Source organism: Myodes glareolus, chromosome 15 (genome assembly GCF_982192425.1).
Source record: "Myodes glareolus chromosome 15, mMyoGla1.1, whole genome shotgun sequence".
Classification (NCBI taxonomy): Eukaryota; Metazoa; Chordata; class Mammalia; order Rodentia; family Cricetidae; genus Myodes; species Myodes glareolus.
In genome coordinates this window covers 45,969,453-45,975,536 of record NC_142040.1, presented here as the reverse complement: position 1 = coordinate 45,975,536, position 6,084 = coordinate 45,969,453, and positions in this window count along the sequence as shown.

Below are 6,084 nucleotides of genomic sequence, written 5' to 3'. Positions count from 1 at the left end.
GAGCATCGTTTGAATTTCATAGAAGCTTAGTGGATGAATCTGATGGGCGCTTCCGTTGGGAATTATTGCTTCAAAGAAACTGTTATTTTTGGCTCGCTGGTGATCACTCAGGAGAGAGAGATAAGCGATAAGCGGATCTCGGTGAGTTCGAGGCCAGCCTAATCTACAAGAGTGAGTTCCAGGACAGATTCCAAAGCTACAGAGAAACCCCGTTTCAAAACAACAACAACAACAACAACAAAAAAAAACAAACAAAAAAAACAAAAACAAAAACAACAAAACAAAGTAAAAGTTATTTACTTTTCTATTTTTAGGGGTTTGAGAGAGGGAGTTTCTGGGGATAGGGTGATAAGTCATAAAAAATGATCTGCATAGAAAGATAGGAGAAAATTTACCAGGGCTTGGTGTGCAGTTGGGTTTGGGTTTATTTGGGAGAGAGACCAGGCAGGCCGAGAGTAGTGACTGTGAAAAGGCCAGGGTAGAGTGAGGAGTCCCCTGTTGTAGGCCAACCTTGTTGCCGATCAGCTTCCTGTGAATCCATGGGGCACCAAAGATGGCTGGATCCTAAAACTGCCTCTCCCTCTGAGCAACCGCAGGCACCATAGCTGACTTCTCTGTAAATAATGATGCTTTCCAACATCATGCCTTGCTCCCTCAAGAGCCATGCAGGGACCATGCTGGGTAGCTCTGGAGTACCTGACCAAATTCCAGAGAGTGACAAAATAATTAAGGAATCTCATTAGATATCATGGCATACTTAAAATTGTTAAAAATATTTCATTCATCCCTTCGGTTAGTTTTCTGTTCTGAGACAGAGTCTTCTGCAGGCCGGGCTCTGGGATGTGTGATCCCCACTTCTCTGCCTCCCGAGTGCTGGGATTATAGGTGTACCACCACACCTGACCTCTTTCTGATTTTCTAGACTGCCTCAATGGTGTCCCCCTATGACCTCCTCCTAAATTCGTATTGAAACTTAATCTCCAAACACAGCACTGTTGAGAGATGAAGACGGACAGTAGGTTCTTAGACCGTGAGGTTTTCCACTTATGAGCACTCTTAAGTGGAAAAATGCCCCAATAGCAGGCCCGCAGAAGCGGGCTGTGTGAAGGATATAGAAGTGGACCCTAACGTGGAACCAGACACTTAGCTTACCAACACCCTAATCTGAGACTCTCAGTCTCTGTAACTATGACAGAATAAATTTCTACTTCTTAAAATTATGCAGCCTTAGATACTCTGTCATAGCAGTGAAATGGATTAATACCATTACGTAGTTCCTGCCCAGAGTAGCTCCGTTTATACATAGAGACAGCACATCTGTAGTGAGCATTGCTGCTGGAGAGCGTTCAGAGCTCTGAATCCATATTAGCCCCAGCTGCCAACCTATGATTTCACCTCCAAGGAACAGGTCTACTATAAGACAGACAACAAGGGCTTCGGGGAGCAGCAAGCTAACGCAAACGGTAGCCACCCGAATGAGAGGCCCACAAAGCATCTAGTCTGGCCTTTAGCGGTCGGCAAGGGCCTTCCTTGCTCATGCATGTTAGTCATGTGTGTTAGTGGAGAACCTGTGGTGCTGACTGTGAAAATTCTGGGGAGCCATATGCACCTGCCCTGGCCGCAGCAGTCTGCCTAGATCAAAGTCTGTGCTAGGAGTCAGGGAAGCTGCTCAGAACCTATTGCGTGAGGATTTGCAAACGAACACGTGCTAACTAGCATTCACCTGCCTGCCTGGCACCTAAAATATCCACCTGAGTCTCTCCCGATGGGTGGCCTTCCTGTGTTAGAAAAGACTGTTCAGATGAAGTGAAGGAGACTAGTGGGTAATATAAGAGGTTTTTAACTAGACTGGACAAACATTATATTACACAGATGTTATTGAGCACTGCTAAGAAAGTGATTTTGATGAGCTGAGGGTTACAGACCCCCCTTCCCCGTGTATGGAGCATGTGCTTCTCATTTGTTTCTGTCATTGTGTCTTTAGCTTCTGCTAGAAAAGACCACTGTGTCCCCCACCAGAAGCAGGTCCAAGGCAAGTTCTGAGGATTGCACAGCACAGGGAGGCTTCCTGAGTTATAAACTTCTTCTCTCTCCTTCACATCACTTCCTTGGGGCCCTAGAATGAAATGGTGGTTGGGTAGGGTCACTAGGAGACATATTTCACAGCATTGTAGAACCGAGAAGATTAAAATCCACTCGCGGAATGACGATGATGAGAATCACAAGCTTAGGTCAGGGTTCACCTCATCGCTGTGTTACAAAGTAAACCTGATGTCCACTAACAGGAGTCTATAGTCCTTGCAGGGTCCGGCGCCACATCCTTCTGGACCAAGACCCAGGTGAGAGAAATACTGGGGTGGACTGGTTTAGGTTAAGGTGACGGAAAAAGTGAATCATGAGGCTTTGCCAAGAGAAAATATGGTGTAAGCTCTGATGATGGACTATGTGATGTGTTGAGGGGAGTTCTTATGGAATAAATCCAGCCTGTGTCCAGGAGGCCACATGTGGTCCAGGATAGCTATGAATGTGGCCCGATGTATTTGTAGATGACAGCATCAAGTTGCAAAATGCCAAAAAGTTGGACATCCCTGCACATGGACCAGTGTTAACTCAGAAAGACCCTAAAATGGTAGTATATATTAGTGGGGCTCGTTATAACAGTAGATACCCAACATGGCTGACTTATAAAGATAAAAGGTTTATTTATTTCACTCACAACCTGGGAGGTCCTAGGATCAGAGTGTCATCAGCTTGGAGCTCAGTTAAGTCAAAACACAATGGAGATGCCTGTGTCCAGGTGAGTCTAAGGGGCCTCCAGTATCAAACAGGAAGCCAGATGGGAAGAGGCTGGCATCCCACAATCCTTTGTGAAGGTGTACCTTTGGGTACCACTCAAAGACTCCATCACTTCCCAACAGCAACCCCCTGGGGACCAGGGTTTTAATCACAGTTCCAGGAAGGATGCTCGGCTTCAGACCACAAGTGACTTCAGAAGAATTTTTCTTATTTAAATGAAGCCGTGGATGAGAAGATAGGAATGGAGTGGTATTAGGGCACAGGACGAAGCTGGAGGGTAGAGAGTAAGAAAGAATTTGAGAACACTGAGGACGTAAAATGATGTGGGGCTTTGTGCTTTCTACTGTGAAACATCCCTTAGGCTAGGAAGCTCCAGCTGTAAACTTTTACAGATTTATTTCATGGTTAAGAAAAATCAGATAGTTCAAAGAGAAGTGAGGTGACCCGGATGGGCCACGAGGGGGGATTATGGTTTAGGAAGGAAGTCAGGAACAGAAAGGCAAAGGCTAGGAGTTCTTGTATATGGAAGCTGGGTGTGGAAATCCACAGTAGGCAGGTGGTCTCCAGAGTCTGAGGAGGGTTGGGGTCAGATGGAGAAGGATGGGTACCAGGCTTGAGGGTGCAGCTGAAGAGGAGAAGCAATGTTTGATGTTCCGTGGCACGAAGCATAACTAATTAACAGTTTCTGTGCGAGGATTTGGGTCCGAGCAGTTACAGGTGTGCACAACTGACTGAAGCGAGTACTCCTGAGTGTTTGCTTGAAAGATCACCCCAGCCCCGGGACCCTACACCCAAAGAGTCTGGGATGTTTGGGTTAAGGCTTCATCTCAACCCCTGGCATCCCTATATCCAAAGAGTCTGGGATGTTTGGGTGGAAAGTTTCATCCCAAGTCTCCTCCCCTGGGAGTTGCCTCAGTCCAGACTCCACCTCAGAGAAAGCCTGCCAATCTGTGACCCCTCCTCAGAGATGCTGAAGACCTACACTCCTATAGAATTTTTAAACTGCCCCCCCCCAGAGAACAAACACGTGGTTTTCCATTCTTCCTTTCCCATCTCCTCTCTGAGGGCCTGGAAGGACACCCGGGAGCATTAGTATCCATTCAACCTGGGCTTTTTCCAATTCGGTTTGATTTGGTCTGATTTGGAGAGGTTTATTGGGACACAGAAACTTTCCATTGTGTGCTTTTCTTGATTGTTGTAACTGCTGAATATTCAGACCACTTGGTTGTGTTCTTTTTCTGGTGTGTATTATTACTAAAACAATCTTGTTCCTGGGAATCCAGCTGGCAGCCTTGTCCTTGCTCATCAAGTACTCCATTACCTAGCTATACTCTCACCAGTGGTGCTTATTATGACCAAAGCAATGCGTTGGTGGTCAGTCTTGTAATCTGTGTCCACTCATCCTGATGTTTTCCTAAGTAAATTCTTAGGAATGATTTCTCTAGGGCGTGGGAGGTGTCTCAGTGGGCTAAGATGCTTTCCACACAAGGGTGAGGACTAGAGTTTGGATCTCAGAATCCATGTCCAGGCAGAATTTGACGGTACACATCTGTATTCAGAGCACTTCCACTGTGAGATGGAGGAGGAGCCAGGAAGACCCTCAGAGACTCGAGGGCCAGCTAGCCTGGTGTGCACAGGAATGAACAATATACCTGTCCCAGCGACATGGAAGAGCAGGGCTGACACCTGAGGTAGTCCTCTGACTCCATGTCTGTAACAGACACATGAACACACACACACAACATGTACACACACATGCAAACACTTTTTAAAAAGGCATCAGAATTCTAAAAATGTATGCTCCTCTGAATCACTTTTAATATAAATTCCCACTTCTCTCATGGCCTGCAAACATCTCTGCTCAGCCTTTCTCCCGAACTCAGGAAGGGAAGGGTGTGTGAACAGGCTCCTCACTATACCAAGTGGCTAGCTCAGTGGGCAACAAATAATGGGTTCTCATTGTTTGTGGAATGGATAATAATCTGGATAACTGGGATGAGCAGGTCATCAGTGCACGGGGAAAACCACACTAGTGACTCTGAACGGTTTTCAGTCCGTACCTTTGACCTCTTCTGAGGTTTACCGTTTTACTGGGAAGAATGCTTTAAAATTTGTTTCTTTGCAGGGATTATTTTCTCTATTATAGTAAGACCAAAGAAATATGAATTAAAGGAGGACTAAGGATCTAGAGGCTGACTCCGGGCCAGGGGGCAAGGGTGGTGTGCTTTGTGAGAATTCGGGACACCTTATTCTCTAGGAACAGTATCAGTCCCTTTCCAGCTAAGGCGTCTCATGGTTTATGCTTTAATGAAATGTGTGATAGGAATGGGCATATAAAATGCCAAAACAAACAGGGAAGCACAGAGGACTAATCAGAGGACAAAGTTTGAGCCCGAAACAGTAAGAAGGGAGTTTCCCTCATGCTGAATTCCTGGTTAACACTATAGTTCCCTGACTGGCAGGAATACTTCATGGTGCTGCTGCTTTCCCTGAACACTCTGAATTCATCCGTGTGTCATCATGCTCTCTTTTCTTCCGATGCTGAGGCACAGAAGTCAGGTGACTTGCATGGAGTCTTCCGACAAGCCGGGAGGCAGAGGGCACAGTGGTACTGACAGCTAGCAGAAAGAAAAACAAAGCAGGAACGACCAAGTTGGTTGTTGTTATTGTTGTTGTTATTATTATTATTATTGCTTTAAAAAATACCAATCCAAATTCCCACTCCCTCCCCTCCTCCCACTCCCTCCCCCCTCCAATCCTAAGAGAGGACAAGGCACCCTGCCCTGTGGCAAGTCCAGGGCCCTCCCTACTACATCTAGGTTGAGCAAGGTATACATCCAAAGAGAATAGGATCCCCAAAATCCAGTATATGCAGTAGAGACAAATTCCAGTGTCATTGTCAGTGGCTCCTCACTCTACCCCAACTGTCAACCACATTCAGAGGGATTAGTTTGATCCCATGCTCATTCACTCCCAGTCCAGTTGGAGTTGGTGAGCTCCCATTAGCTCAGGCAAACTGTCTCAGTGGGTGAACCCCTCATGGTCTTGACCTTCTTGCTCATATTCTCACTCCTTCTGCTCTTCAACTGAACCTTGGAAGCTCAGTCCAGTGCTCCCATGTGGGTCTCTGTCTCTGTTTCCATCTGTTGTTGGACGAATGTTCTATGGTGATATTTAAGATAATCATCAGTTTGACTACAGGGAAAGGCCAGTACAGGCCCCCTCTCCACTATTTCTTAGAGTCTTAGCTATGGTCTTCCTTGTGGATTCCTGGGAATATTTCTAGGG